This window comes from Diadema setosum, chromosome 17 (genome assembly GCF_964275005.1).
Source record: "Diadema setosum chromosome 17, eeDiaSeto1, whole genome shotgun sequence".
In the NCBI taxonomy this organism is placed as follows: Eukaryota; Metazoa; Echinodermata; class Echinoidea; order Diadematoida; family Diadematidae; genus Diadema; species Diadema setosum.
The window spans coordinates 16,785,815-16,807,415 of NC_092701.1; the positions used below are offsets into that span (position 1 = coordinate 16,785,815).

Below are 21,601 nucleotides of genomic sequence, written 5' to 3' on the forward strand. Positions count from 1 at the left end.
AGGGTGTTAGCTTCTGATAAGTTCATAGTTAACATCCTTCTGCTTCTGAACAGAAGGTGCTAGCTTCTGACAAGTTCATAGTAAACACTCTTCTGCTTCTGAACAGGAACTAGATCACAGTAAAACTCTCTTAAATCGACATTGCTTCAGTGCACATGAAAAAAGTCGTAAGTTTTTTTTCTTTTTTCCCCCCTCCTGTTTCTTCTCATGGAATTCTTTATGCAAGTTGATATGAACAAGTCGACCCTCTGTTTGCTCCGGCACACTGGATACTGCCCAGGCCACGGAATGGATCCCATTCCAGTTCAATGGTAATAAGAAAACAGTGGAAATGAATTGATTGTATACTATTCTAATGCAACTGTTCACATGAAACACCTTGGTATTACCTTGGTATCTAAGCAGAATGGTAACTGGAACCGTCTTCATGTGATCGCTCTGGGAGCGATTTGATATGATCCACACCATGGAACCTGTTTTGTGGCCTGAACAGCATTTGGTGTGATGGGGCCCTTATTCTTTGTGTTTCTTGACTCCAGCAACGGTGCTAATAAATAATTAGGCTGCAAATATTCCCACATCAATATTAGGGAGATTCAAAAGAACTTGGTTAATACAATTTTCATGCATCTCAATTCAGGTCAAATAATACCCAAATTAGGGAGACTCTTGTATCTTATTGTCAGGACATGAAGAAAAATTTCAGTTTTCAGGGAGCCTCCAACAGAATCCGTTACATTAGACTTGGCAGCTCTGTAATAATGTTCTAGAATAAGTAAACTTGGTGACCACTAGAGAATCGATGGTCCAAGTGAGTCAATTGCATGTTCATATCACAATGTTAAAAAGAGTGTTAATGTAGTTAATGAAACCTGTAGGCCCCCAAAGTACATTTTAGTTGGAAACTCATGGCTAAAATTGCCTTTCACTTTTTCATCAGAAGGTCTCTGTCGTAAGGCAGAGATTCAGAGAGTTTACAACAAGATTGATCATAGTATATTACACACGTTCATCAAAAATGTGACTCAAGATACCAATAACTCAAAGTACACGCATGGTTGACAAGTTGACTTTTTGTCAACCTACACAAAAGTAATTATTCGCGTAAGTTGACACAGTTCTGTGCTGTCACAAATGCTAAAATAAGCAAAGTTTACTGTAGTTTTAAGGCGTTGAAACACTGGCCTAGTTTTATAGCTCATTGTGCTGGACAATGATGTTGGGGTTCCTGTTGAAATGTGTGTGCTGGTCCCTTCCCATGAAGAGGATCTCACTCTCCACGGCTTCCTCAAGACTAAGATGGTTGTCACCATTTGAGTCCGTCATGGCCAGAAGATGGTCCACCTGAGAGAGAGAGAACAAGATGAACACGAATGAATGACACAAGCATTGAGGTAAATCTTTTAATTTGAAAGATTTAGCCGAGCTCTTTTTGATTGCTTTTCCTCTCTGCTCCAATTTGTTTTATCCCTTCTCCTTGATTTCTCCATTCATTCCCTCTTGATCTATATGCTGCTGCTATCCTCTCATTATTTTGTTCGCTTTCACACCTGTTTGAGAATACTTATTCACACCTGTTCGTGAGTACTTATTTTTCTCTCTGCTCCATTTTGTTTCCCCCTTTTCATCAATCTCTGTCAGTCTCTTCTCTCTCTCTCTCTCTCTCTCTCTCTATTTTACGGTTGTCCTCTTTTTATTTTATCTGCTTCCACACCTGTTCATGAATACTTGTTCTAAAATCTCATGTTCAACTCCCTTGATGTTTCCTCTCCTTGTTTTTTTTTTTCCACTCTCTTTTCGAATACTGATATCCTTGTTGTTGTTGGGGTTTTTTTGTGTTTTTTTTTTTTTGTCTTTGCACATTACGATGTTCGCATCATGCTGGGTTTTATTTTCTCCCACAAATTTATTTGCAGTTGGCTGAACTTAATTTAAATATCTGTGTTTTACTGCATTCATTTCCAGTTGTTGTTGTTTTTTTTTTAATGCAATACTTATTCATTAATTTGAAAATATTTAAAGATTTTTAATGTGTGAATTATATTTAATGAATTTTATCATATGTACACTGTATGTAAGGGTGTGAGCAATTTCTCTTCTGTTAATGCCTTATTTTGTTGTTGTTAAAATTGGTGTCAACAATTTTTATGACAATGTAATTATAGTGTGGCATTTTTTTTTTTGGGGGGGGGGGGGTTGTCAATATGAATCAGTTGTTGTGTAAAGTGTCCGTTTGCTTTATTTTTTCTTTATGTCTCCCTGTTGTATTAAAAAGTATAATGTAAACCGAATATGGTTAGTGTTTGGACTTTTATTTAGTGTTTTTTTAATAAAACCGAAATTGAACTGAACTGAACTGAATTTGAAAGGCACCTCATTCACTCTTACTTTTGTAAAAATTGTGTGATATGTAATAGATTTAATGCTCTATTGTGTGCAAAGACTTGTGACAATAGCGAACGAAAATAAAGAAGATTTTCCTCTGTCCACTAATCATCACAAGTGATATTAAGGTGTGTTTCATTTTCAGTCAATCAAAGTAATGACAACGATTTGTATATCATCACAAAACAAAGATCAGAAGCAGACCTATTACTACTAGCATTTCATCTGCAAAACATTTTGCTGTCATTTTTGGTTAGTACGGCCACATAAAGAAATTATTTTGTGACAAGTTAATTGCTGGTCTTACCTCTCGCTCTGCTTGTGCCCTCAAAGACTTTTCTTGTGACTCAAGTTCAAATATCTCATTTCCCTCCAGCTTGCCGTTTCCGTCATGGTCTAACTCGGTTTCAAACATGTGTTTCTCTTCAAGCACCCACTGAGGTATATCTTCTTCCTCTGGAAAAACAACAACAGCAACAAGCACATTTGACTGGTGAGAAAACTGATTGCAGAATGTTCTAAGCGTAAGGTCTGGTACACTGTTTAGGCCACAATTTTTTAGTACAAGCAAGAAACCAATACTGATGACAGTGGGTATGGCATTTATATTACAATATTTTATGTCATATCTGTCTGATTGACATATTTGGCACTGACCCCCCCCCCCCCCAAAAAAAAAAAAAAAAAAAAGAAAGAAAAGTTGGCAGCAGTGTTGGTGGTGTAGGGAGAATATACACAGTCACAGTGTACGAATACATCTTGACAATACCTATGACATGCCACAAATACTAGTCATCTTGATTAGTCATCTTGAACTCTTCTCAAACTAACACTATTGTTTTGATTACACAAGTCCATTGCATATGATTTATTTTGGCCATCAAAATGAGCTTATATGACCTTTACTATGAAGTTTGTTTTCCTTTTAACTGTGTTCATTATACCAGTAGTGCACTGTATTTTGGCGAACTTCCCCTAGAGCTGTGGCAGGAAGTCATCTTTGAAATAACATTCACCGTTGGAAATTAATGGCTAGCAAGTAAAGAATACTAATCTAAATATCTATCATGAATTAGTGTCACACTGTCATAAAACATTATTCACAAGGTACTCACCGTCCACTGTGTGGAAGTCTCCAATGAATTCTGTGATATCAATGCCTCCATCACCATTCGTGTCAAAGTCTTCAAGGGAGTCAGAGACAACTACTCTCTACAGGTGACACAGATAATATAAGACCAAACGTTTGAAGAATTATCATCCAAGAATCAAGGAGGTCATGACACATCCTACATGGCTTTGCAATGTTCAACCTTTGAGAATCTGAAAGGTATGAACATTTTAGACTGTCACAGTGTAACCTGGTTTCGATCCTAATCTACTGATATCATGTATCATTTGACACATTAAACTTGATTGCCTTAAGTCATACAAATATTGCTACTATATTTGTACATGTGTAAGTTATGCAAACTCAATGACAGATTTACTTGGATATTCTTTACTAAAGTGTTTGTTGAAGTGTTCATAAAGATCTCCTCAACTGATAAGTAAAGAATTATCTGCATATCGATAACAATGTCTTTCTTTTTGAGTAATTTTCTTCACAAAAGGAGAGAATGGATGTTAATATATATAAAAAAAAGCAAACATTAAAACAAAGACACAAGCATTTCAAAGATGAGAGAAGAGGTTAAGAGGAAACAGTACCAGGTATATTCCAACTTTTATATGGGGAATTTGTCTAATTTGTGATTGCTATAATAAAGCACACAAAGTGATACACAAAACAAGGCAACTGGCATAGCAAAGGGAGAAATAGGAGGTCATTTAGGAGTGGAGACATTTGTGTGACACGGCACTACTTCACAGCTACAGAAAAAAAAAAATTATAAGTCCATCACAACTATTCTGAATGTCCCCCTCTAAGGTTGATTGCATTGTGGTTGGTACTATGCAATATTTATTTATTACTGTCTCAAATTTTCCCTGACTAAGCAAGGAGGTGGAAGGAATAGTATCTCCATTCTCAGGTGCATAGAGTTTACATAAAATCCTTCTCTTGTAGCTTCTTGTCCAGTCTGTTGCATGAGATCACACAGATTGATGACGTGAAATTCCTTAAACTCACCTCCATTTCTCTGTAGAATTTAGGATTGTGAAACATGTGAAATTCCTTGGCATTCAAGAAGCCATCACCATCCATATCAGCAATATCATAAGTCCTTTTAGCTCTCCGGATGTACTAAGAATAACAACAAAACAAACCACAATAACAAAAGAAGAACAAAAACATGAAAATTGTTCATGAAAGCAAGAGAATATTAAGAAGAGGGGTGAAGGTTGAGGGGACAAATTGAAGAAACTTCACACCTCAAAAATCATTCATACAGTGTATGTGTATAGTGACACGCACAGGCTGCATATGTCATGACTGATATAAAAAGGATGTCCATGACAAGAGATGAATCAGTGGATAATTTGCATTCTTATTTCAAAGATAAAATCATTTCAATTTCTTCACTTTAGATGAATCTCCTTTTACCATGTGATAAACAAAAACCACTTTAATAAATTGTATTTCCTTTTACATGAGATTCTTCAGTTCACATTGCCCATTTTACCTGGGGATGTTATTATTTTTGTTCTCAAATTTTTAATAATCAGCTCATAACTATAAAGCCCTTTTGACTTGAAGCATTCAAACCAGCAATGTTGTCACATATAGGCACAAAAACTGTAAACAGTGCAATGTGAAAGCCAAACATAGTCAACACAAAAATTGGGAGGTCCGAATGGGATCATGAGATTTGCTCTTATATAAAATGAAAGCTAACATAAATTTGGTCTCCTGACTTCAAACCGTTGCAGGTAGATATCATCAAAAATTAAGAACAGATAGCCCACGACTTTTCTTTGAGTACCTTAGTACATGGAATTTTCCACTGACATTTAGAATGTATGGCTCCATCTTCAAATCAGAGCCAGAATTTCACAGAATGACAAAATACACTGGATGTGAACAGACATACACTGTACATTCCATTTCTTCACTGTCATTATCACACAATGTGAGTTATCAGCTCCGGCAATCACACCCAAGCCCTCCACGAATTCACGAATGATGCAGGGTCTTGGAGTCAGTGGCATTGAAACCAAGGCAAACTAAGGACTTCATTTAATAAGTTCACAAAAACATAAATATTCAGATGTATGAAACATTACACAGCAATGACTTTGTGGGGAGTAGAAAGAGTTATCTCTTCCATAATTATCAGTTGATTTGGGCTGCCAAAACTTATTCAATACACCTCATAAACACACATTTGAATAACTGTATACGTCGAATATTTTGCGAGGTTTTTATTTTCACGAATTTCACGAGTCAGGTGCTATTTGCGAAATTAAATACACCCAAAAATATTGACTCTGACCACGATGTGAATGTGACGTATGCCTGTACACTTCTCCGTTCAGTACAGGACTCCACCATCGCGAACTTAACCACTCGCGAAATCGTTGGGAATTCCCCGATTTGCAAAATTTAGACTCACGGAATGTATGGTGTATACAGTAGATGGATTTTATTCATGCAACATTGCCACTGAGGAAGACACAACAGGTCCTCTGACATCCAGTTCCAGCCCTGTATTCATTATTACCATGTGACCAATACCCGTAAGTCTCCTGTATACCATGACTCCGCAATGAGAACAAAGTGCCTTGCCCAATGTCATTAACACTGCAGCTATAAAGGAAGTTTTAAGTACACACCACATGATTGAGGGCAAATAGTGTTATATCCAGTTAGCTAAAGCTATGGAACTCCTCAAAGTGAATGAGGAAAAGAATTTTAAGTGAAACCTTTTGGTGCTCCTCCTTGTTCTCCTCCTCATCATCACCTGGCATGTAGCCATAGATATGGTCATGGTACTCAAACCAGGACACTTTCCTATCCTGGTTGACGTCAATTGGCTCCATGCTCTCCAATGTATCCTCCTTGTCCACAGTGACCAGGGCCTCGTACATCCAATCTGTCAGCTCATCTTATCATGGTGGGCGTGGGAAAGAAAACCACAGACAACATAACGAACACTCATGTGTCTTCCGATGGTTACTAAAATGTCCTAAAATACACATGCAACACACAAACACAAACACTTGTAAGGCCTTCATACAATGACTCCACCATTGTCTGTGCTTTGTTGTTGTTTTGATTTATTATAGCTGTAATTTTGACCTACCTCGCCTCCCCCCCCCCCAGACTAGATGATGCAAAGGTGCTCTCAGACATCAAATTGCATTCATGTACATGTCTTACGTATACTTTTTGCACTTTTTTAACTTGCATTGCTTTCATTTGTAGAGAATCACTCTTAACAAAAATTCAGGCTTTCAAGCAGGATAATGTGAAAAAGTAGGAATAAAGTAGGAACAAAATCTCTAAAAAAGTAGGAAAAAGTAGGACATGAGAGGAAAAAAGTAGGGCATTAAAGAAAAAAAGTAGGAATAAATCAGGACATGTGCAGGCTTTTTGGAGTAGTTTTTGTCAATACTCACCAGAACTCTTGATGTTACATGTAAATCTTAATTTGTACTCACAACCCTGCTGCCTCAGCCTCACTTTTGCTCCTGGGAGAGCCTGAAAAATACAACAAAGGCAGACGTTCGTTAGAACAATGTCAGGTAACAAGCACAAATGCATGTTCAACCGTACAGTCAAGATGAATCTTGATCACTTATTACAATACTTACATAGAAAAGACATAATTTTGTGATTGACATGAACACCTACCATATATGTGATCCTGCATCGCAACACCAACAAAAAGTTGCCAAACATACATTTTTAATTAAGAGCAGATTCTGAAAGAGCAAACTTAAAGATGAAAAATGATGTATAACTCGATTCAAATGGACTCTCCTAACCTATCCTAATATTGGAATGAAAGCACACACTCCGGAAAATGTGAACTGAGAAAAGGGGCTCCTGAAGTATCTAGCGTTTATTCAAGCGCTAAATCTTTATCAAGCCGTGCTAGCTGTGCAATGAATGGAACAAATAACAGAATGTTAACCACTGGAGCTACAACAATGAAAAGATTATCACATTAAGCTGCGCATGCTTCATTAACACATTCTGTAGGTGATCAATGCCAACTTTCAAAGCAGAAGCATCGTCCTTTTTAAAAAAGTTAAAAGTATGGACAGGGTTTTTAAGAAATGAAAAGATGACTATGAGAAACACCTAATCACACTATTCTACCAAAAAGTGCATGTTCCAGAAAAAAAAAAACTGCTAAAAAACTGAATTTCCTTTTCGTTTTATGATCCCAAACTTTAGTATAATATATAAGAAGACTTGCTCTTTCAGAAAATATGAAAAACTCAAGATTGGCTGGATTGGCCCATATCATCTATTATCAGTCCTAATACAAAATCAGTGCATGCGACTTTTGTTGGTTTTGTGATGGACGGTCACATATCATCCCACAAAATATGACATAAACATTCCATGATGTGTAAGTTATACACTTATGCCAAAGGTATGTTATACACTTCCATAATTAAAAGATGGCATCTTTTATCTACATTCATTTGAATGTTTTGAAGTTGTGAAGATATGTGTTTCATTCCAAAATGTAACTAGAAATGTCGCTTTGGCGACTGGTATGCCTCCGCCATAATGCATGATTTTCCCAATAGGTCTAGATAGTACATGTGGACAATGTGTGATTACATTTTCACAAAATTGGCAAAATATTGAAATGACAAGTTTGTCACAAATGTGTTGAATGTTCACCTTCCTTGACCTAGGTTTAATTGGATGAATAGGAGAGCATGTATCCAGGGATTTAAGGACTTTAACTCGACTTTGACCCATTCATACATTTAGGCATTGAGTAATTTTCAAGGTACAGGTGTGGAGAAAAAGTGCAATTTCTGAATTGAATAGTAAATTGTTACCATTTTCATCTGGCCCTTGACCCTAAAATTCATAAGATAATCACTTTCAGGTAGAACATGCATAATATATGTACTAAGTTTCAAGATAACTTGAGCCACTTCGAGATATGGAGGAAAAAGTTAGTTCAGCACTTTCACTTGATCTTTGACCTTTTGACCTTTGAGGCAAAAAAAGAAGAAAAAAAAAAACTTTCCAGAGAATTTCTATTAGGTTACACATGCATACACCAAGTGTAAAAAAATAATAACCCTGCTGGCATTGCATAAATATGAGGGACATAGTAAAATTTTGAAGTGTTGCACTTGACCTTTGATCCCTGACCTTTGACCCCGTGAACCCTACATTCTCTAGATAATCACTTCCAGTCAGTACATGTATATACTATGTTCCATGAAGATAACTTGAACAATTTTCCAAGGCACGGAGAAAAAAAAGAAGTTTTGATATTTTTACTTGACCTTTTGACCTTTGACCTTTGACCTCATGACCCAAACTTTCACCAGAGAATCTTAATTGGGTAATACATGTATACACTAAGTTTCAAGAAAATATCTTCAGGCATTCAATAGATATGGCGAAAATAGTGAAATTTCATGTATTTGACCCTGACCTTTTGACCTTTGACCTTTGACTTCATGATGCAAACTTTCACCAGAGAATCTTAATTGGGTAATACATGTATACACTAAGTTTCAAGAAAATATCTTCAGGCATTCAATAGATATGGTGGAAATAGTGAAATTTTATGTATTTGACCTTGACCTTTTGACCTTTGACCTTGAGCATGTGCACCCAAAAGTTGATAGGCACAACTTCACCCCCTAATACACATACATGCCAAGTTTCATTAGGATACCTCAACAGGTTTTGATAGTTACCTTGTCCACAAAATTCATTACGGACGGACGGAAGGACGGACGGACGGACGGACGGACGGAAGGACGGACGGACGGACGGACAACCCGAAAACATAATGCCTCCGGCACCACTTCGTGGCGGAGGCATAAAAAAGATTGGAAATAAGTATATTTGACAAAAGCAATTTAAAAAAAGATGACACTTTTATCTACATTCATTTGAAATTGTGGAGATATGTTTCATTTAAAAGTGTGAGGAAGACTGGATATAAAGATGTTTGACAAAGCTATTCAAGTGATGCTCACAACAGCTTAGTATGCTTTCAAGTTCCAGCTGAATGACCATGAGATAAGAAATATACTTACTTTCCAAGAGACTTTCAATTTCAAATACATGTAAGCACTTAACATGTGTTCAAACATTTCAAAATAACAGGATAATTTAAACTACTTATATGTAGCGCTCAGTATTAGTCTCTGAGAGCATGTGTTATCATATTACATTTCTAGCAAGACATGCATGAAGAATGGGTTGTCTCATGACAGTGAGGCCTTATGAAGTGAAATTATATCTTTCCAAGAGACTTTCAATTTCAAATACATGTAAGCACTTAACATGTGTTCAAACATTTCAAAATAACAGGATAATTTAAACTACTTATATGTAGCACTCAGTATTAGTCTCTGAGAGCATGTGTTATCATATTACATTTCTAGCAAGACATGCATGAAGAATGGGTTGTCTCATGACAGTGAGGCCTTACGAAGTGAAATTATATCTACCAATGCATTGACATCTTTATTTTGCAAATCCTGGCCCACTACAAATCTACACACTCAGATACTGTGAGTTTATGGCACAGTGTCCACAACTGAATTTCCAGTGATATAGATTACCTTCATAATCATATGATATAGATGGAAACACAAGGCAAGCTCAATTTAAAACACTTAAACCAATAGAACACAAAACATCCAAAGAGAGAGAAAAAAGGTAAATACTTTACATTTCAGCATCAGGGAAATGTAGTATTCTTGCATGTAGAGTAACATAACACTGTAATATAACCGAATGACTCCACTTTACAAGATGTGAGGAGCATACATGTACATCTGCTTTTTGTTTCTCACTATCTGTAGTCTTACCGACTTTATAGGTAGCAAAAAAATGACTCTATTTTTTGATAATTTTCTGTAGATAACAAATAAATAAGTTTTCATTTCTTTGGTGTTCTGTTGATGCTAGATTCCATCAATTCTTGAATCAACTTACATTTGTTAATTTAGAAAGAGGTGTAGAAAATAATCATTCTGTACTTTCCAATGACTTACTACTGTTTGCATTATTTGCCACATTTACTGGAGATAGTTAATAGTTCTTTACATTCAACTTTTTTTTTCCAGCTCATCATGACCCTTTTTGTTGAATACACATACAGCTATTTGACCTTTTCAAGAAGATTCTCCATTTTGCAATTATTCCAGGCACTTTTAAGTTCATTCAATATTCTTGAAATCAAACTTCTTCATATATTTTGAGAATATTGCATCCTTCTGCCTTTGAAATTTTACATGGTTGAGATTCTGCTTTTCATTCTCCAGATATTTTGCTGGCTCAGTATTTCAGCATGTTAATCTTATAAACTACTCTTTGCAAGATCTGGAGAATAAATAAACAGTGACTGTCATTATCATTTTAGTCCTTGCTAGCTTCTCTGATTTCTCTGGTTGTTTGAGAGCAAATACACTCTAGAAAATCTGTATATATTTACCATGCAGTTCCCACCCCCCCCCCCTCTTAAATACAGTGTATTTGTGCCCTTTCAATTTTGATACTCTCCACTGTTCTGTTGGTTTTCACCTTCAACTTACAGTTTTGTATGTTGACACAATCGGCATACACATCCATCCATTCACTTTTTTCTTCTTTAAGAAGTTTCCCTGTCTCCCATTTTACCAAGACTCTTTCAGATGGTTCAATATTTTGGATATGTCACTTCAAATGACTCATCACACTTTGACCACTTTCATTACGTGATTTCTGTTCTACCATTTTCTCACATCTTGTTCAAACTAGCTGGGTAATAAAAAGATGTTCAGCCTTAACTAAAATTTGCAAGATCTGTGGAATAAAAAGACATCATGGCTTCTAATTTTTCTGCAAGTTGTTTCCTCCAAACTTAACAAACTGTTCTTGGCGGTTCAACTTAAAACATCCACACACTTGCTCTTATTCATTATCTTTCCTAAATGTTAGGGTTTTTTTCTCAGGTAATGCTCTAGATGGCTTTTCTCTCTACATATTCCTGATAGTTTGTAAGTGTCGTCAGGAAGTGAACTTTAACGTCTCATGGTTTAAACTTCAATCAATCTTTAAATGTTACTGAATTATTATTTTTGTGTTTGTTTTCTGTGAAGTTCCTCCATTTCCTACTTTCTTTTAAGTTCTTCGAGGTAATGTATGTCTTACCTATGATGCAATTCAACCTCTTAAACAATACTTGTAAGATTGTCCATAAAGAGGTTTCTGCTCTATTAGTCTTTATCTTTCACGATGGCTAAGTAATTACTGTTGTTCTCACTCCTTGTTAACAATTTGTGGGATCTGTTAATTAAACATTTCTTTTTTGTTCATCTGATTTTTCAGCAACTAACTTTCCTCAGCTGTTTACCTTCAGATGAATTAAGGTTTCTAGTAGTCATATCTACCATCTGCCCATGATTCAAATAGATATCACAAGTCATATGTCTCATGTTAAAGGTCCAGTTTACCTTTGGGAGCAGTGCTTTTGATTTAGCCTCAGTAATATGCAAGTTTCATGCAAATGGGTCCCTACCAATCCATGCTTTCTTGGGAATAACTCATCCTCACATCAACCACATCTAGTTTCTGTGGTGAAACACTTACTTTTATATTAAGTTTTTCATATTGCAATCACTGTTAATTATTATCAAAACATATATTATTGAAGGATTTCAGGCAAAGGGGATCTGAAGGTGTCATTTCTTGTTTTGACATGACCTTTACGATTTACGTAGTAAACCATATTTTAGCAAAGGAAATTTCTGGTTTCTGAGGATTTGCATTCCAGCACATGCATTAGACATGATATGCTTGAACTCTACATCCATTAAAACTGGCTGTAGGCAGCATTTTTCCCTCAGTTGTATTCTTTGGAAGTCACATGTCAAATTCTACTTTTAAGTATATGGCAAGCTTACCTGGTAATTTTGAGCGATGATGAGAGCTGGTTGAGCACTGCTCCAAGTCCTAGGCTGCAATATCAGTGGAATCAATCACATCTGCACAGGAGCAAAAGCTGAGGCTGGCAGCAGTCTTGTGGTTGATTGGTCTGTGTTATCCCTCTTTCATGCTGAAGAGGCTCTCCCAACCAGTAAGAATCTGCAACTAGAGTCTACTCATCATTTCTGAATATAAACTATTCAAGTACCGCGTAGCCTTGCACATTTTTTTTTTTTTTTTTTTTTGGCGGGATTTTTCACCAAAAAAGTAGGAAAAAGTAGGATTTTGAGCAAAAACATAGGAAAAGTAGGGACAGCAGTAAAAAAAGTAGGAAAAAGTAGGAAAAGCAGGGCCACTTGAAAGCCTGAAAATTGTGCTTTCCATGTGAGTTCATCGGCATATCATTTGAAACATTCTGTATGTTGGGATCAGATCATCAATCAAATTGATATCGAATTGAGACTGAAGTGAGTTTTAATATAAACTGCACAATTTCATACAAATTTAGTCACCGATGATAATCTTTTGTGTGTGTGTGTGTGTTCGTGGTTATCAACTGTGTATTTCTGCAACAGGAGATGGTTGAAGACATATCTAAGTAGAGGCTTAAATCATCAATTTATTTTCCCAAGACTGTATAAACTATATGTAGTGAGCAGTGATAACTGCACAAAATGAATACTGGCAAGCCTCAGGACCACATTACATTTGCGTGCATGGCACAGGCTATGTTTGGACTATAGAATGATCATCATAAACTTAATTCATACATTGCTTTGAAAATGACTGATATAATGTGGAAAAGATTAAACCTGTAAAACACAAATCATGTGTAACATATCCATAATTTTAGATGAAATGTATAAGTGTTGGTACATTGCTTCAACAGTTTTTTCACAAAGTAATCATCAATAAACATTAATTTACAAAAACAATCTTGAAAGAGCAAGCCATAGTTCCCTCAACAAGGATAAGACTTAGATAATGTCTGTTATTGTCCTATTATAGGTAAACACTCAGAGTATCACACTTAAATTAATGTCTAAACACATTTCTTTGCAATGCCAAGTATTTCTAGGGGGCGCTGTGGCATAGTGGATAAGACTCCCGACTCCCGAACGGAGGACCGCGAGTTCGAATCCCGCCCAGTGCTTACATCCTTGGACAAGATGTTTTTACCCACAATGTCCCTCTCGACCCAGGTGTATAAATGGGTACCTGGCAACGCTAGGGTAATAATAATAGCAGGGCCCTCTGGTAGAGCAGTGGCAACACTGAAGAGGCTACCCTGGGTAAATACGACCTTATTATTATTATTATTATTATTCTATGGGTGTGCAGAGCATAATCCAAATCATATCTCTTCACCTCGTTTATGTTACATATGCATCATCGTGAATCTTCTTTTAATCTAGTACCTTTGTCAATAAGCCCATCTGCATTCACGTCCACAAGAGTGACAATCTTGGCAAATATTTTTTTCTCTCTTCCTCTGCAGTTTGCGGAAGTCTGAAGCTTTTTGCTGTCACACACACATATACATAAAAAATAAAAGAGAAGAAAAACATGCAAATATTCACTTAGAGGAGACCTCTGGATGACTTTCATACTTTTATATTTGAACAACTATAATTGGTTATACTGGGTACAGAGTTTCAAGGACAAGTTCACCTTCATATACATGTGGATTGAGTGAATGCAGCAATATTAGTAGAACACATCAGTGAAAGTTTAGGGAAAATCGGACAATCCGTTCAAAAGTTAAGAATTTTTAAAATATCTGCACAGTCACGGCTGGATGAGAAGACTACTACAGTGTATGATGTCACATGCGTAGAGCTATATTAAAAAAAAAAAAATTACAGAGAATTTCACAAATTTTACTTTTTGAAAAAAAAAAATGCATATTTTCTTGACTTGTCACTAATGTATGTTAAGGGCAATATTATTTCCCCTGCCTTCTGAAAGAGCGAAGTCAAGTGTTCTTTTATTATACCAGAAAAGTGAAAATATGTTGACTTTTCTTTGTATTTTCGTTATATAGTTGTACACATGTGACATCACAAGCTGTAGTAGTCTTCTCATTCAGCAGTGACTGAGCAGAAGCTTCAAAATTCATAACTTTAGAACGGATTGTCCAATTTTCCTCAAACCTCACTGATGTGCTCTAATATTGCTGCATTCACTCAATCCACGTGTCTATGAAGGTGAACTTGTCTATAGTGACTGGGATGAGGAATAAGATGTTTATAACAAATCACATAGAACAAGGATGATTCTATGGCAGCCTCCCTATAAGAATGCATGAGCGGATGCTTAAGGAAATAGAAAAAAAAAAGAAGAAATCATGCATAAATTCTGCATGGGTGAACTTGTTAAGCAAGCAGTATTGCAATGGAATTACATTGCTACATTTCTAAAATATGTGAGCCTCCTACATTAGGCCCGTTCACACACAAGGGAAAAAGTGCGATTTAAAAATCGATTTTCTTATCGCGATCAAAATTTCGAAATTTTTTCCAGTGTGGACAGAAAAATTTCACTAATTACCGCGATCCTTATCGCGATCCAACTCGCACTATTAGTGCGATTTTTCAGAATAATCGCGATTATTTTGCCAAGCGTCGTGTGTGTGAGCGCGATCGAGATTCGGAATCGGTATTTTTAATCCCATCGTTCGTAGCGCGTGCGAAACTCTATTGGGACTGCGGCGGGGTCAGTCTTCGGTCATGCAAGATTCGCGCATGCGCAGTTTGGCCACTGATCGTTCTTTCCTTGCTGCGAAGTGCGATTTTTCCCTGTGTATGAACGGTCGAAAAAAAAAAATCGAAATTTGGATCGCGATTGAAATTTCGATTTTCGTTGTTTGTGAACGGGCCTAATATATGTCATCATCCTTGTTCAGTGTATTTTGTTTCTGGTTTTTACAGTTGATTTTTCTGCTCATGGACCACAATAAATGCCACAATGAATCTATAGGCCTACGAGAGTGTCAATTCATGTATTACATGATGTAAAAGTCTGAAAATCATCTGAACTAATCATCTGAACTACCCCTTTAAAGATAGGTCATCCTTTTGCATGCAAATTTTTGAAAATTTGGTGAGAACACTTAGGTATTGAAGAAAACACTATTTGGAAACCTCCTGTAAATTTTGAACTCAAGAGGGTCTTTATTTGCTGAGTTAAATTGACCATTAAGATTCGAATAATTATTTCATACTACCAAAAAAAAAAATACAAATCTAAACTACTAGTCTAGTTTTACAGACCTATGTGATGCACTTACAGTGTTATGTATTTCATGTAAGTGGTGTTTGTTATTTGCCATAGTTACAAAGTAAAAGAAGCTAGTAAATTCTTCCTTTCTGACAGCTTTAACATGCATGTCTTTTGTTCAAAGTATAAGTATCATATTACAACCACTGGATGATTAGTATATGCAGCTGTGCCTTGTACATAGAATATGTTACGGTGAGCATTTGGTGCATTATTTCAATTTCAACGGCTAACAACCTTCAAATATCACAGAAATGTTATAGCTTTACAATAGTCTTGTCATTCTGGTGGAATATATCATGTTCTGTGCTATTTGGGAAGGAATGCAAAAGGGATGGCCCATCTTTAAAATAATGGCAGATTTCCCACTGTGCAGATATATTGTTGAGGTACTCACTTGGAAGGTGACTGCCTTGCTGTAGTAAATTTTTTAGTTTTTTAAAATCCCCCAAGAGCACAGATAGAGATTAATACCATAGTCACGCAAATAGTGATCTTTGTGGAAACTCTTTGCCATGTACCAAATCTCCATGAAAATGCAATTTTGTAACATGCACCACAGTCATATGCCAGGGTTGCACACTAACCCCATTTTCTACTGGTCCAACCTGTCTGTCGGACCAGTAGGCCCCTAGGTACCCAGTTTTCCATTTTTACTGCTCTGTTCCTGAATATTTTACTGGTCTGACAGTTACTTTTACTGGTCAGGGACTGTCGGACCAGTGCCAGTGTGCAGCACTGCATTAGATGCAGTAAGTGTTGTATCACTCAAAACACAAAGGCAACATCTAAATCTACTGACCATGATTAAAGGTGAAACTAAAACACTGATTCAGAATTTGACAGCGATAATTTGTTCAATGGAAAGTGTTCATTGAAGTAATTTCACCTTCACACAATCTATCACACATGCAACAGGCAAACATCTGTCAGCCTTTGAAGATTAAAAAGAAATACTGATGCCTTGTGGGACAAAAAAAAAAAAAAAAAAACCAACAACAAACAAACCAACATTTTGGAGGCAAAACATGATTTTGTTTGAAAATGGCAAAACTGCACAGTATAAATGAAGTTTCTGGAGGACATTTTACTTTTAACAGAGTTGTATTGGTGGTGGCCTGGTACACATGAACTTAAAAACACAAATACACACACAAAGAGAGAGAGTGTGTGTGTGTGTGTGGGGGGGGGGGGGGGGGAGCCAGGCTACAGCGAGCAATCATACCTTTCCTCCAATAAATAGGGTCTGGTCAAAGGAGTCTAAGTGCTGGTCTCCTGCATAGTGAGGGAGAAATGTCTTCAATCTTGTTGCTCTCATCATCATCATCATCATAAAGGGAGATCTTGGGCTGAGCAGCTCCAAGCACCATCAGCAGAATTATTGCCATGGAGACAAGTCTGGCCAGAAAGTGCATTTCCATGGTGATGCAGTGTACTACTACACATATTCGAGATAAAAAAAAGAAGAATATCCTCATATTTGCAATCGTTGTGGTGTATGAAAGTATAAAACTAATAACATGAGTACATCTTGAGGACCCTACAGGTGCAGGCTGTGCATGAAAGATAAATTATATATAACCAATTTGATTTTATTTAGAACAGTATAGTGGATAGGTGAACTGCAGTGGAAACTAGCAGAGCTTTTTCCTTGATTTATAAAATTTATAAAACTTGGGAAAGCCAACTAGACACAAGTAGCTGGTAGAATATAATTTAGTACTACAAATAGCACTAGCAGTCACAAGGGCAGCCGGGATTCAATATGGAACTATAATGTATCAGTACAATGACTGTGGCAAGGTGACAGGAAGTCAATTGAGCTGAGGAATGCATGTACATATTGTGTGTGTGTGTCATGTGTGATCTAGGCACTACATTTCTCAACAAAACTACATTCAACTTGTCATAAATCATTTGTACGTTGATTTTCAGCCCCCATTTACTTGAAAGATTTGTCACATATTAGATGGCTCACTTCCATTTCAGATTGTGAAGGCAACATGTGCACATTTAATACAGAGTGGTTCGCAAAGCGTGAAGAGCGATTTGTTTTTGATCAACGACATGAAAGTCAACATCGATATTGACACTTTCCGATGACTGATTTGGTTCAAATTCATGTGAGTGATTGAAAATAAAGTTATAAGTATATCCTGTGATTTTGGTGTAATTTAGGTGTGTTTTAATAATATAATCGAGATATCTACATGAATACGAAAGTGCATTAGCGCCGTCATCCATCCTAATAGAGATGCATCTCACAGAATAGCTGCAGTTTGGCTCAGGAGTTACTGTCGACTGTCCAGAGTGACTAATTGAGTCGCAGAAGTCACAGGAGATAAACTAGTTTTAAATTTCTCACTCAAAAGTTCAGTTCTTGATCTAGAGACTAGACTCTAGATAACTATACACAGCCCAGTCGCCGCTGTACATACGTAGCGCGACAGGGCTGTACCAACGAAGCTCCAAACACGAAGAGGGTCCAACGATCGCATGCGGTCGGACTGAATTTTGATACTTTAGATCATTTTTTTGTCACTTCAAACTCATCTGACGAACAAAATGATAATGAGACTTCATATCTATGCTATGAATATTGAAATTTAGATTTAATAACTTACCTAAAATGATGGTTATATGCAGCATGTGTGAACGGTTCACGAACGGTACATCGTCTTTCACGCCAGGCCATTTCCAATATCCGGGAGGTCACATGATCTGAATGCCTCAAAAGGTCGCGCTGTTGACCGTGCTGCTACACCAACACTCAAGCAGCGCATCGCACGCACGCAAAAGATTTCCGCAGAGATCAACGCGCCATTTTGAATTCTGCAACGATGAACCCTGACGGTGTTAGGGAATCCGCCAGAAAGTATCATTTTTTGGTTCCACGGACTTATCACGAGGGCTCTCAATGGACTTACAAACCTTCTGTAATACAAGCATGCACTTAAGGTGAGTAACGTTTGGTAACGTGTACATTGTTTATAAAGAACGTATGAATTTTCATAAGTTTTGTAGTTGTGTTGTGGTTCCCCACTTTGTAGGTGCCCGCTCGTTGGTCAGACGCTGTATTCGCGTAGCGTATTAACAGCGTCTGGTCGGGCTAGACTCTAGACTGACTCGTACTCATGAAGTAATAAAGTTGACCCGAATACGACGGCCGACTTCACTGAAATGTACATATTTAAGGTTGATTTAGGCAGTCAATCACACAGATCAGTTCCACATGTTCATCAGTCTGAGTGATACAGTCAGCACCACTTGAGCACTAGCATAACTGTTATTGTTATCAATAAAATTAATGATTAAACTGTCTCCACCAGAGACACGCGGTAAGCAACGAGTGGACTGGGCAAACACCACAAGCTGCACACTTTTGGTAACAACAACTTATACGCGGCAAAATAGTTTCGAGACTAATACACACGTATTACGAACATGCCAAATGACAGCTGCTGACAATATAAATTAAAAACACATGGTATTTATCCGTTATATCGCTATATCTCTCACCTCCGTCGCCGTTTACCACAGAACGTAAGCATCTAATTTTACTCTTCCGTTCAGGGGAACGCGTACGCGTACGCTAAAGCTCAGCTGTCAATTTAAATCTGTCTTTAAAAATTTAAACTTAGAAAAACAAATAATCTTATGATTCAAAAAACAAAGCTCAATGGCTCCTAAATAAATATTTTTATTCTATATATATTTATAAGACCTTGAATCAATGTTACGTATTTGGAAATTTACACAGTGTTTTCTTCTTGAGATGCATTATAGGTCTTTTTGTCGTCTGCTACCAGTAAGCACGCGCGAATGTGACACAGGCTAGCCCTTTCATTCGCTCTCATCTTATGATAATACATTAGAATTGCGTACGCCTATGTGTTTTTGTACATGACGAGCTGTTGGACAGCTGCTCTGACAAGACATTTTGACAGAAATTAATTGCAGAAAAACGAAGATATCTTGAAAATCTGTACTGTTAGTGTTCAATCCTTTTCCTGAGAGTCTGTACTGTATTTTCATCTGAATGGTGAGTAAACAACTTGATGATTTATATGCGTATTTCGATATTTTTCGAGAGACAGAAACAAAGAAAAAGAAAGAGGAGGAGAGAGACGACCTAAACACTGTACCTTTTGACTGTGTGTATGTGTGTGTATGGTGTACGCGTATTGAGGATCCGAGCTTGGGGTGGTCTCAGTGTCTCGTATTTTCACAGAGTTCAGTGACCTAATGTGAAGGTATATTGAGGATCGAAATAGGGAGAACGATATATTTTGTGTCAATGTAAAGTGAGCTCTTATTTCCATTCGTAATAATTTTGAATATCCTATGAAAATATGGGCAGAAAACCGTGTTTAGATTTGTCCGCACGCGATCTCCGAGCCGAGGCCTCACTCGCACGCTCTGTATGTACCTCGGACAAGTGGAGAGCTGCTAGCTGCTGTCTAGGCCATCTTTTGCACTGTGTACGTAGCGTTGGACATTTTGGGAGCGAGGGGAAGCGAGAGTACCGGGTTGGGTGGGGTGGGGGGGTCATAAGGTAGCGGAGCAGAGGGGATCAATGGATGGAACAAGATGAAGTGTCATTATCTATGTTAGGGCTTGGAATTCAGACTTAAAGAAATGTACAGACATGTGAACAGAGTGTGTGGATTATCATGCCTCTTTGAAAAACCAGTCGTACATAATTTATATAGGTCTAGGCCTACTGTAATATTCCCCAGTGGACTCCCGTTACAACAAAGTCCTTGGGACCGGCAGTTTTCTTTCATTGTATCAAAATTTCGTCACAACCAAACAAATAACCATAAAAATACATAGAGTGGTAAGTGTTCCGTCCTTAATTTCACTTCGTTGTGACAGGAATTTTGTTGATAGGAGTGCACTGTACATTGCATGTTCTGCTAAAACTACGTCTATATCGTAGTCTTGTTTAGCTTCATGGAATTCCCATGGAAATGTCCTCTGAGTCTGTTACACGAGTCGTATAGGCCTAACCATGTTCAGGAGGAGAACCATCAAAGGTTAAGGTTTTGTTTTGTTTTGTTTGTGTGTTGTTTTTTTTTTTTAAATTGTAAAGCTCCTCAAAAGAGATTTTACTGAGCTATCATGCCAAAATAAAATACATGTATGGCCTATGGTTTCAAGATCATGAATTAATATGATTATGAATACTAATAGAGCCTATTTCAACTACACAAAAAAGAAAACAAAAATAACAAATAACTTACAGCCTTTTACATGCCATATACTAGTACATATAAGTATATAATTACATCAAGACTCGACACTATTTTTTTTTTCTTTTTGGGGCCCAGCAATGAAATCTGGTGGCTTAATTGGGTTACCAAAATATCTTTTCTTAGAAAATGGTGGCCCAACATGAATTTCTGGTGGTCCTGGGCCACTATTAATGTCGAGTCTTGAATATTAATAAAATGAATGACACATTAAGAAAAATGATATGATTGTAAGACTAACTTCAATACTTCGATATCTTCTTTAGAAAAAAATAAATAAATAAATGAGCCATCCCTGACACTTGTGTTCATGCACCACACTGATACACTGTAATAGCATTGCAGTAGATAGCAATCAAAATTTCAATGCATAGGAGTCTACCATTGATTCTAAAGGTGCATGTAATTTGGTGATTGCAAATTTCATAAGCTTTCATAGTGACAATGTAAAGGTACCCGTCAAGTTTCCATGTATATTTCACTCTCGAGCCTATACATTTATGTCATTTCACTTCTTAGCATTCCTATTTTCAGACATACCAAGTCTTGCACACCAGGTGTGATAATCATGCCTCGAGGTCTTTCTCATGCAAAACTCACAGGTCTGACAAGC

General features: G+C 37.0%; 1 protein-coding gene and 1 pseudogene across 1 annotated transcript in view; one reads left to right on the forward strand and one right to left on the reverse strand.

Moving 5' to 3' along the window:
* Positions 1-1,191: 1,191 nt before the first annotated feature.
* Positions 1,192-19,262, reverse strand: LOC140241041 (reticulocalbin-2-like; annotated as a pseudogene).
* A 387-nt stretch (positions 19,263-19,649) lies between these two features.
* LOC140240428 (uncharacterized) overlaps positions 19,650-21,601 on the forward strand; it is a 53,496-nt gene continuing 51,544 nt past the window's right edge. The window contains exon 1 of the mRNA XM_072320197.1: positions 19,650-19,775. The gene's annotated coding sequence lies outside the window, so the exon portion shown is untranslated. The remainder of the gene's footprint in view (positions 19,776-21,601) is intronic.